The sequence below is a fragment of the Sipha flava genome, unplaced genomic scaffold (genome assembly GCF_003268045.1).
Source record: "Sipha flava isolate LNK unplaced genomic scaffold, YSA_version1 312_pilon_pilon, whole genome shotgun sequence".
Classification (NCBI taxonomy): domain Eukaryota; kingdom Metazoa; phylum Arthropoda; class Insecta; order Hemiptera; family Aphididae; genus Sipha; species Sipha flava.
This window is the reverse complement of record NW_020272992.1, coordinates 25,368-38,021: the sequence shown is the minus strand read 5'-3', so window position 1 is coordinate 38,021 and position 12,654 is coordinate 25,368. Positions and strand designations below refer to the sequence as shown.

General features: G+C 26.6%; 1 long non-coding RNA gene across 2 annotated transcripts; it reads right to left on the bottom strand.

The window, feature by feature from the left end:
• Positions 1 to 1,562: 1,562 nt before the first annotated feature.
• Positions 1,563 to 2,787, bottom strand: LOC112686507. Of its 2 annotated transcripts, XR_003148896.1 has the most exons (4): positions 2,661 to 2,787; positions 2,174 to 2,583; positions 1,904 to 2,108; positions 1,563 to 1,840 (listed from the first exon to the last, which is right to left on the bottom strand). It is a non-coding gene; the product is annotated as an uncharacterized LOC112686507 (long non-coding RNA). The 2 variants fall into 2 exon arrangements; XR_003148897.1 differs by lacking the exon at positions 2,174 to 2,583.
• Positions 2,788 to 12,654: the final 9,867 nt, after the last annotated feature.

Genomic DNA, 12,654 nt, shown 5'->3' with positions numbered 1-12,654 from the left:
TCATACTAATTGGGAAATAACTATTCCCAATTAGTACTAAAGGAATTGAATGTTAATAGTTAATACAATTATAGTGGAATCAATGTTTGGTATGTATTTTATAATATTTGAAATTAATTAGATAGTTATTAAATATTACATTTTACATAATATTTTATATGTAGCTGTAAATATATAAATGTTAAAAATAATAACTATAATTTATTGAACAGAATACACTGTTTAAATATAAATTAAAAAAAAAAAAAAAAAGAATAAAATGTTTAACAGTTATAGATAAATATTGAACATTCAAAACTAAAACAATTTAACATGTGAATAAAGTTAATAAAATTCCAAAGTATTTCAACAAATATGACTAAAACTGACATCGCATTCACACTATAGTTCTATAAAATCTATTTCATTCAGAATTTATAGTCTTGCACAAGATATAATTTTAACAGGAAAGGAAACTATTGCCTAATGCAACATCAAATCAGCTATCACCATAAGGTCCATAATACTCATTGAAATACATTTAGAGACACTAATACATTTTTGAGAGCATCATTATCAGTGTCACCTAATCAAAATATTGGTATATATTATATTAATTGTTTTATAATAGTAAAATCATTTTTAGACTATGAAATAAAATATATTATTAAGGCAGAGTACATACATAAAATACTATTTTATAAGAGTTATATATCATGTATACCCATAATTACGGTCTTAGATTATTAGGTCTGGCAACTTGATAATGGAATCCGTGCTCTTAATGACCAGACAGGGAATAGTTGTCACTACACGTGTCACTATCTAGCGGATTAATGTTTTTAGTTATTATTATTAACCGGGGCATTCATTCTGCAGCAGCTTTTCCATTGTATGTCTGTATTAAAAAGTACTAGCGGAGTAGGTTTGGACTTATTAGTGTACGTGTAGCATTTACAACTACAACCTACACGGCTTTACACTACTCATCTAGTCAGGGAGAAACATGTCTAAGGGAGAGGTCGAAGTCATATTTTATATTTTAAAATATGTAAACTAACACAGAAAAAAAACATTGTAAAACTAATACACTCATATCCCCGCCTAAATCTAAAACATTAAACAAAAATTGCGCCAAAAGTTGTTAAAACAAGGGTTTATTGTTAAGTAATTTAACTTAAGTAATGAGTGTTATTGTAGATTATAACTTTTGGAGTTTTTTTTTATATTAAAAATCAGTCTGACTCTTAGTCATGATGTCAAAAAAATGTGCCATATGCAAAATAGGTACAGAAGAAGTACTGACTATTATAGTCACTCAAAAGCGTAGAGAAAATTGGGAATTTATAGTTCCAATTCCCTTATTAGTAGGTGATCAAATTTGTCAAACACATTTTCCCAAAGCTTTTTTAATAAAAGAAAATATAAAAGACGGTCCAGAACAAACAAAAAGTTCAAGAGTAAGTTTTTCAAGCTAAAATGAATAATATAAAGTTATTAAATATTACATAGGTATGATAAAGAACATAAAAACATATATAAAATGTGTTATATAATAAAATTATATATTTATATACCTAGTATATTACATTATTTTATTAACATAATTCTTTTTTTAACACATATTTTTATATTAAGGTACTTTTAAAACCAGATGCATATCCTATAGTTGAATTTGAAGGTTTAAGTAATAATATTCCTGATACTTTTGGTGCAATTATTGATGAAGGCAATATACATACAAATCAACTGCCTTCAAAATCAAACAGTGTTGTAAAAAAACTGAATATTAGTCATGAGAATTCCTATAATTCTGATGAATTAGCTCTGCCTATTTTGCGTCTCTCCCCATATAATGTTTCTGGAATGGTAAATAGTAACATTAATTTTATATTTTTATATTTTATTTTAGTTTTTTACTCACATATTCTGTCATAATTTTGCTTATTCTTAGAAACAATATGAAAATAATAAAACTCAAATGTGTAGTATTCCAGTTCATACACATTTAATAAGAGAGCCCAACCTTGACCATAGTAAAATAACCAATTCTATAAAAAATATTTTTGAACAAGTTTATTTAAATATGGACTCTATGCTGTTTCCTTCAAATTGGTGCAGACTCGTTCCTGGAAACAATAAAAGTGTAATATATAGTAAAATTTTATTAAGAGAAAGTGATTTAAAGCCTTACACTAAGCAATCTGTAAGCATAGATGAAAAAGCAACAATAAAATTCAAATGTAAATCACAAATTATAATTTTTAACTTTAAAACTAAACAGATACTTCAACGTTCTCTGGACTAGTTGAACTCTTGGGAATCTAATTTAGAAGCTGAGAAAATTGAATCTCAAGATTTTTTAACAAAAAGTATTTGTATATATTTGTATAAATTATTGAGTGTTATTGAAGATGAGTTGATGAACCATATATGATAAGTAAAACAAGTGTTTTTGAAGATACGATAAAAGCCTTGATAACCAAGTGTGAAACGTTCACATTTCCATTTGCGGAACACAAAGATTTTATTTTAGCATACATTATAAAATATTATATCAATATGAGAATGCGTCAATGGACTAGGCAAACAAACCAAGAACAGCTAAAAGAAAATGAAAAAAAAAAGAAACTGTCAAAATTTTGTAAATCATAATCTATAATAATTAATATTATACATACCTATAAATTAAAAACTCAAAAGTTGTTAGTTTTTTTTAGAGTTTTTAGACTTAGTACTACCTTAGTCCATCAACATTATCCTTTAATCGTGCTAAACGAATAATTTTAATTTATAATACAAAATAAAAATTTCACATAAAATTAAAATCAGATAATATCTATATCGTCATATATTACTGATAGATGGCAGTACTAGTATATAAGAGTTCCCTGTCCCATCAATAAGAGCACGGGTTAATTACACGTTAATTTCATAGGATTTCATCAAGTTGCATAGGGCTGGTTAAAACTGTGCGATCCGACTGAATAGTTTTATCTATATGATAAATTGTTTTAATGGCTAAAACACACACCTTCAGTTAACACTGTGCAATTTGACTGTACAATCGGAATAAATCGTTATTAGTAGTCCACTATGGCGACGACAGATGATGCTGTTGCAATTCTCAGGCTTGTAATATTATTTAACTATGCAGTTATCAGTTTGTCTACAAACACATTGTCTTATCTGCACAGTTTTATTAATTGGTTTTTTAAATTTATTTCCAATCAACTGCAAAGTTCTAAAAATTACGTCGTATTAACCTACACACGTATGATTTATCTGTACAGATAAAACTGTTCACTCGGATCGCACAGTTTTAACTGAACGTGTGTGGTCCCCTTTACACTGAGAAATATTATGATATATCTTACAAAAAACGATGCCAACAACTTGTTTACTCATCCATTCTATTTTTTAATGAAGTGTTTAAATTACTTATTTTGTAATATAAGTAACATAATAATATACTTTTCCTTATTAATGTGGTTATTGAAACAATCTTTAAATTATCTCTTACAGAAGCAGTAAAAAAAATGAACACACATAATGGATCCACAAATGCACAAATTGCAGCACCAATAAAAACATATTTGTCAGGTGCACCTTCTCGTCTTTTTGAAAAATCAAAATTAAATCAAGAAAAAATTGTAAAGCTCTAATAATTATTGTTTTGTGCATAATAAAATCAAAATTATGTATAATCTACCTGATTTTATATATTTTTTTTTTTTTAATTCCGACATGATTTTCTTACCTTATTTTATCAAAATGAATATTATGACATTTATATAAATTGAATTACTATAATGTACAGTTACTTAAGAATAATTAATATGTATGTCTATATTATATACCTGAAATAAATTTGTATTTACTCATCTATATATTCTAATATATATGTGTAATGTGTATAGTACATTATTATGGTATCTGTTTTATGCTGATAGTAAATTCATAAATGGTTACATTCAATTATACCATTGCAACTACAGTATCTTGATTTTTATAAGCACATGGCTTTCATGTATCCTAATGAAATAATAAATTATTATAAATAAGACGGTCTAATGAGCATAATCTGTTATATTGGAATATGAATTAAATATCAAATTCATTTTTTGCATATTTACGATTATTAATAATCTCACAATGTAATTAAGGGAAGAACATTTTTATAATATTATTTGAATGTTTGAAAAAATATTATAATGCTTGTATAATATTTTAATGTCGTACAATTTACGTCATTATAACATTTTTATTATAATGTGTTAAAAATATTATTCAAGTGTCATTATTATATGAAATTGCTTTGGCCAATAAATATTTCTAAAACATTATTTTAACACCTCTGTTGTCATGAGGAATTGAAATAATAATATTTTTATATTATTAGTAATTTTATTGACACAATATTAAAATAACGTAATAATAATGTATTTTTGCTATCTGGGGTGTTTAATGTTTATTGTAGTAATGTAGTGTACCATTAAACAATATTTATATATAACGATAGTTAATCACTAAAATGTGACACAAAAAAAGCAATAAAAATTGCTTAATATCAGGATGAATACAGGATACATAAGAGATTATTTTAAGTTAACAGTATTGTTTTCCATATAATCTTAATTTGATGATTTTCATTATTCTATAAGTAGTTACGACTACGGGTTCCAAGAGTGAAGTATTGACTTATGAGTTACGTGTGTATACTAAAATCAAATATATATAATAATAATAATAATAACTATATTTGGAACTTCTATGAAAAAATAAGAAATTAAGTTTAAAAATACCAAAAATATTTCCCCGATATGAAAATACAAACAAAATGTTATACCAAGAAATTATAATTACTTATTAATAATACACGAATTATAATTATGAATACAAAATGTATATACATAGAATCAGGGGCCCTGATACATTTTAATTAAATGTTGTATAATACTATGGTCACAATATAAAAATATTATGATGAAAAAATCAAAAAGATATAAAAAGAGAATAATATTACTTTTGAACATCACGGAAATGTGAAAGTATTAAACTAACGAAATGTAAAAACAAACTACTTTTGACATTTGGTTAAAAAGAAGACAGAAAAAGATTTAATCTATTCGTTCGTACAGATGCCGAACGGCTTACCGTAGAAAGTTCTTTTGCCCGAATGTCTCGTAACAATTTCCTCGTAGATTCAAATATCACTAATGACGAGAGAATTTCATACGTCTGAATCTACACAAATAAAATCTCGTGTCGTTGTATTTCGTTACGTAGGCGTATAAAATTTCTTAGTTAAAACAAGTTTATACGAAATGATTTTTTAAGCACACTCACTCCTTTTTTTAAAGTTCTTTGATTAATAAGTTAATTTATTTGTATATGTCTGAGTTATGCAAAAATGGTTATATGGTTCATTATTCTTTTCATTCACAAATTTTTGTCTAGGCATATTTTTTTTATTGAGTTTTATAGTTTGGTTATTTCCGTTTACATTTCGAGGTAAACGATACATTTTTATTTTTATTGAAGAGTTTTGAAACACAATTTTAATTAAAGCAGAAACAAGACACCAATCTTTTTTGTCTAGTCCAGTACATATTTTTGGTAAAGCTAATACATTTATATTATTTTTCTCACAGAATTGTAATGATGTGCATCATTCGATTGTAAAAGACGGCTCTCGAGAGCCGATATCAACAATTGCTAGTCTTAACAACTGCATTAATAATAAAAAGTACTTAAAATAAAAATATATTTATAGTATAAAGAAATAATACCTACAGAAGTCTTGATACTAATTAAACCCGAGAGTGTGAAATCAATAATCAAAACTATCTAACAAAGGAAAAACATTTTAATAAAAAAAAAAAATTTTTTTTGAAAACATTTTTTAATATTAATGAAATCCGAGAGTGGAAAGTTAAAAAATAAAATTGTCTTATTCAAAAAAAATTTATATGAATATTTTTTCTATTACTAACAAAAAGTAATATGAATAACAAATTTTTTGATATTATTATAACCCGAGAGTGGGAAAATAATTATCAAAACTATATTATAAAGGTAAAATTTTTTTAAATTTTAAAGATATTTTCTAATATTAATTGAACCCGAGAGTAGAAAATTAAAAGAAGAAAACTGTCCTAAGCAAAAAAAAAAAAAAAAAAGCCATTACAAAAAAAGTAATACTAATAAAATTTTTTTAATATTAAATAAACCCAAGAGTGGAAAATTAATTATTAAAATTATATAATAAAGTTAAAATACTTTTAAAATTCTAAATACATCTTTTGATATTATTTAAAACCGAGAGTGGGAAATTAAAAAAGAAAAACAATACATATGTCTGAAACTGAAAACAATTACATACAATTTAATAACATTGATTTTTCTAATATTTCTACCGGTTGGGTTCACAAAATAAACAAAGAAAAATTAATTCGCAAATTAGCACGTAGAAACTTAATCACCTCAGGTTTAGTCATTGATTTAAAAACCCGACTACTTAATTATTTAAAAGGCGAATCTTCCTCAAACGATTTTGATACACTAACAAATATCACATTTATTCCGAACCCAATAGGTGATTACGAAGAAACAGAAATAAAATCCAATATGAGAGATAATAAAAAACCTTATTTCAAACCAGGAAAATTCATGGGTGCCTTCTCTAAAAATATTGATACCTTTTTAAAAAATTATCACAGAGCTGCCCTCATAAACGGATGGTCCGAAAATGAAAAAACCCAATATATTCCAGTATTTCTAGAAGATTCGGCTTATAGCCCGTTATAATTTGTTTCATGAACATTTTATCACTATTTGCACGATCATGATGGTGATAAAATTGTCTTTCTGGTATTGCGATTATCAACCGAGGGATAAATATTTCTGCAATGCGGTACATTCCAAGTTTTTCAACTAAGAGTCCACTTTCTATATACCTACCTTATAATTTTTAATTAAAAACCATCAAACTATACATATATTATAATACTCCAAGCTAAGCATTTATTTATATATATTAAAAAGATTAAATTTTTTTTTATGTTGAACCGTTTTATCTAAGAACAATGGTGTAATTTATATTTTTCTAGGGAGTAAAAAAAAAAGTGTTAAAAAATAAAATAAATAAGTATAAATATTATACCTACAAAGATATGAGTTTGTTGTCTAATTTGTGATTGTGATTCTGTTGACTGTTGTATATTTTTTTCTCCAGAGATTCTGCAAAAGTTGCAATTCTTGCATTTATTGCGTGATGTTACCAGGGATTGTTTTTTAATTATATCCTATAAGTGTTATTTTAACTGTGATATATACCCATTGATAATGTATATACCCGTATGTGTTTTATTATGTTTTATCTTCTATTGTAGTGGTTGCTTCCTTGTCGTTACTTCGATGATACTTACACTTAATGACTACAAGACTGTCATAAGATAAAATTATTTAAAATATAGAAATAATAATATATAAATTATAAATATATATAAAAGAAATAAGTTTTTTTGACATTAAGATTTAGTAATAAATTTGTACTGCCATTTTTGACGGGTACCAATAGTTTTTCTTCTCAGCCGATATTAATATTTTCATTGCAATTGTAAACGATGCGTTTTATTTTCTTCTTTTGTATAAGTATTATATTATTAAAATACAGATATCCTGTGAAATTTCAAAACCCCAATATTTTTTCTATAATATTATTGAAAATCTGGTCTATAATATTAATACTATATGCTTGTGTTTATTATTCATTTATATTTATTTTTACGCAGCTTCTCTAAATTAAAACTCATCAAAAACTGTTTAAGAAATAACATTTTTTTCGAACCGTGAAAACATTTAACGATTTCTATTTGAAATCCATCTGTATAAAATAAAATAATAATTGTAATAATAATAATAATAATTACAAACGTTACAATAAACAAAATTCATATCCTCCTCGGCACAAACGATTTTACACGCGCGGTCCGAGACCTGTCGACGGGCCGGGTCGCATTATTCGGTTTCCCCGAAAGGCCTTATTATTAAAGGCTTCTTATTACGAATGAAAATCACACTAAGATTTTCAAAAAACTGAAATTAAAAACAAAATTCAAATTTAGTGGCATTGGTTGAGACAGCAAATTAAACTTCAACTACCCAATTCATTCATCTTAGTAGGTGATTTTAATAGCCACGATGTAACCTCATCGGATTATCAGCGTGATGTATGCGCGAACGTACGAATTCGTACGCTACAGTACGAAGCCTATGATTCTCAGCAGTATTTAAAAAAATTCAAATTTATTCAGAAAATATAGGATTCAAACTCAAAAACAATATTTTTGCGAATAATTAGTACGTAATTTGTATGAATTTGTACGACCATTTTTCGCACGTCAACTTACAATTTTTTACAACCCCTGAACCTCCCCGAAATTCAATTTAATTTTACGGGTGTTGCGGTAACGTTACACCAGCACCCGAATCAATTATTTTTCACAAATTTCAATTTTAAACCCAATTTAACTTATGCCGGCGATACTGGAAATCGGCTCCGGGACATAATATTAATAAACTCAATTTTTCTAAATAATATTTTTCTTATGGGTAACAGGTAGACACAATAAATACTTATAAGCAGGGGCGGATCTTGGTTATTTTGATGGGGGGGGGGCACATATAAATTGTATTTCGGGTATTAAACTTTTCCAGTGACGTTGATTTTTAAGGAAAAAACGTATTTGTATAGTTTGCTAGTTCCTTAAAAAGAAAAAACCGAGCTATGGGGCCGGCCACCCTTGTCCTAAACCTCTACTTGTCTTGATTTTCTACATCCCTAACAATCTTCTTCTGATGACATAAACCTAGGTATATTATTTATTAATAGTATTATTAAATATTGAACAATTTGTATTTATTTAATGTTTTTTTCTCGTGTCAGGCACACTATAAGATAGAAACAATCGTTAAAGACTAAAATAAAATAACGTCATTAATTTCGAATGTTACTTAAGATTTTAATAATTAAGTTAAAGGAAATTTTGACGCATAGAATTAATTTTAGTTTACATACTATTTTTTTTTACTATACCTATAACATATGCACTATCAAATATGTCGAGAGAACGGGTTTTCGGCCTTAACTCGGAGTCATTTCAACCTTATTATGATCACTTTCTGTTTAGATTACAGATAAAAATATATGTGTATACCTATACATACATATTGATGTATTTAATCTTAATTAAAAAATATTTAAATCATATGATTGAAAAGCTATACTACCAAGGTGTAATCTATTTTGTGTTAATATTTCACAAATTTTATTTGCCATACCTAAAAAAGAAATATCAAATTTTATTAATTCAAATCTAATATTCAAAAATATTTTTTTTTACTTTTTTAAACGATTGTAAATTTTTATATATACTTTAATAATTAATTAGCAGAATATTAACTATTTTAATAGCTATAAGCAAATCGATATGAAAGGTATTTACATTTTTAAAGTTTTGAATCCTTTAACGGCAAAACGAACAATAAAGTCGGAGAAAAAAAATTGAAACAAAATAAAAAAAACAATCCCCAGTGGCAAAATTTTAAGTTTTAGGGGCAGCAGTTTTGTTGAGTGTATTATTATTTTTTTTCTTGCATATGGCATGACAAAAACATGTAAATAATTATTACTCGAAAGTTATTATTATTCTTTTTTTTTATTTTTTTTATTTTTATTTTAGCACGCCTCGCTCGCAGAACGTAAATCGCCGTTGAGCCACAAACATAAACGTAATGCGTATATGTATATGTATATACTCGTAATATAATTTCACTTACTGGGAATAAATACAAATCAATATTGATGATCAAGTCGTCATACATGTGCAGATTATGATTCACGTGTGTACGTATTTTTGATTAGAAAAATATTTTAATCACTCCAATCAAACGGAACATATTAAATTGTGTCTTGTAGTCGATGACGGTTATGAGCACATGACTTGTTTGATATGACTAAACAAGTATTGAGAAATACATGTAATTAAGTCATTTTGAATAGTTTTTGATAAGCCAGAAAACTTATAAATATGCAGTGTAATTCCTTTCAAATGTAACATTTGATAATTCAGTCCAGTGTCAATGTATTGAAGTAATGGCAAAAAAAGGGTAGTTTTCTTGTTTTTTTAAATTAATTCAGAATATATAGGATTTAGCGTGAAAATGCAAAGAACATCATGTTTACAGTTTTATGTTTTAGTTTAAATAAAGTAAAATTTCATAAGATTTAATAAAGTATGTCATTGTTGTTATATGAATACATGTATATACATACATATTGTATGTATGTATATACATACATGTACTCATATAACAACAATGACTTCTTAAATTATGGATTTTTCATTTTTTTTTTTTTTTGTAGATGAAGCTGATGAGGGAGGATCTTCATCATAATTTACGTGAGTACCATTAGATTTGAATAATTTAAAAGCTTCAGTAATATGTATAAAAGCACAAATAAGTTATTTCTGTGTATCAAAACCCACAAGAGTTACGTCTAGAACCAGATGACTGGCGAAACTATTTACTTGTAAACGAGGATACATATTGAACTTGAAAATTAATTATTTCATATACCAAAAAAAAAAAATTATATTTTATGGTATCGTTTTTCTCGAAGTTGTTTGGGTTAGGTTACTTATTTTGTTTTTGACCCTTAGACCACAATAATGCTATTTGGTCTTCCGACTGCCGGACAGATTACGTTTCTCCGTGTTCATCGCGAATGCAGAGCGTCTGATTTTGAACTTTGAAATTTATAGTGTAAAATATTATTAGCATTTCAAATACAATCATATTCTATCTCTCTAAACATTTTCCAACGATTCAATTGATCACGTTAATTGTTTATAACTAGAGACAGGATTTATATGCGCTTAAAAACTTATAAATATGAAATTTCTTTTTAATCCCTCTCATATTGACAAATGCTACATCGTTGGATGCGCTCTGAATGTCCGAACGTAGATATAAAAGAATATGTTGAAAAAGTTTGAAAATTTTCAAATTTCAAATCTTCAATGTATGCACAGAATTTAAATGTAAATTAGATCTGTGCAAGCACACGCGTGTGTTCAAAACAACGAACAGTTAATAACAATGAGTACATTGTGACACATTTTAAAACGTATCGTAAAAATGGATATTAAAAAAATATAAAATATTTATACATTTATGATTTGCATTCAAAATATGTATATATTTTTTTATGTAATTTTTTTTATATTTTATTTATCATTGTTCGCTCTGGCCTAAGTCGTACTGTTCACAGCGTATTGCTTGAAAGACTGATTTATTTTAAAATTTAACAGACATTTTTTAAATATTTGTTTATCATACATAACTTGCCTGCGCGCATTGAACACCGATAATGCGGCATCATCTTTGTATTTCCGGAACGGTCGTCGTATATATCTAATTATAATTGAATCAAAAAAAAAAAAAACGCGTTCTGGTATAATATTGACGCGTGCATAAATCACGAATATTCACAAGTAATGATAGAACTGTATTAAATACGCCCTTGGTCTATCGTCAATAAATATTTAAATATATAAGTAACTAGCTGACCCGTCAAACGTTGTTTTGTTATATAAATTATTCCTAGAAAAATATTTTGCTAGAAAAAATAACTAATTAAATATAGGCATGTAAGAATGTGGGTAAAGATAAGGATGTAAGGAAGAGATATGGAGTGCTATAAATGTTGACGAAATATAAAAATGAAAAAACATCAAACATTTATTTTTTTAGTAATTTATTAAAATTGATCATGAAAATAAGCTCATGATATCGTAGAATAATTTTGTCCTGATCGCATCTAATCATCAATCGATATGCATAATAATTTTTCGAACTAACATTCTTATTTGTTTTGACACCTGTTGCGGGATCTTTTTTGTTTAATATTTATACAATACCCGTCATTTACTACCAAAAATAAAATTAATGGTTTTTAAATAGTTTTTTTTATAATTTTTTAATAGTTTTTTAATAGTTTTATTTAATAACTAGCCGACCCGTCACAGCTTCGCCCGTGAACTCCGTTAATTTTTTATTCAAATATTATTGTTTAATGTGATCGGCAAGTATATATAAAAAAACGGTTAATGAAAACGAATTGAAATTTTTCTAGCGTTATAAATGATAAAAATAAATACAGATAAAAAAGAAATAATTTATGGTTGATAAAGAATTTGATTGAAGTTGATGAAGAAAAAAAAGAAAAAAAAATAATTAAAATAAGAATTTTATAAGACTTCTGAGTATATGATGTTCTTTGTTATATTTCCTGTTGAAATTAAAATCATAAGACGATTTGGGTCCTTAGTTCGAGAAAATGCCACGTATAATTGCCCATGTGAAAAGCACTCTGTACGAAGATCTACGACAACGTACTTGAATGTTTGACCTTGCGCTTTGTTTATGGTAATGGCAAAAGATACTTTAACCGGGAATTGAAGCCGTTTGAAAGAAAACGGCAAGTCAGAGGAAATCATGGGAATTCTTGGAATAAATGCCATTTCTCCTTTCGCTGGCCCTGTAAGATTTACGGCTTCTATAATATTATTTCGCAACGATTTTATTTGTAATCTTGTACCGTTACAT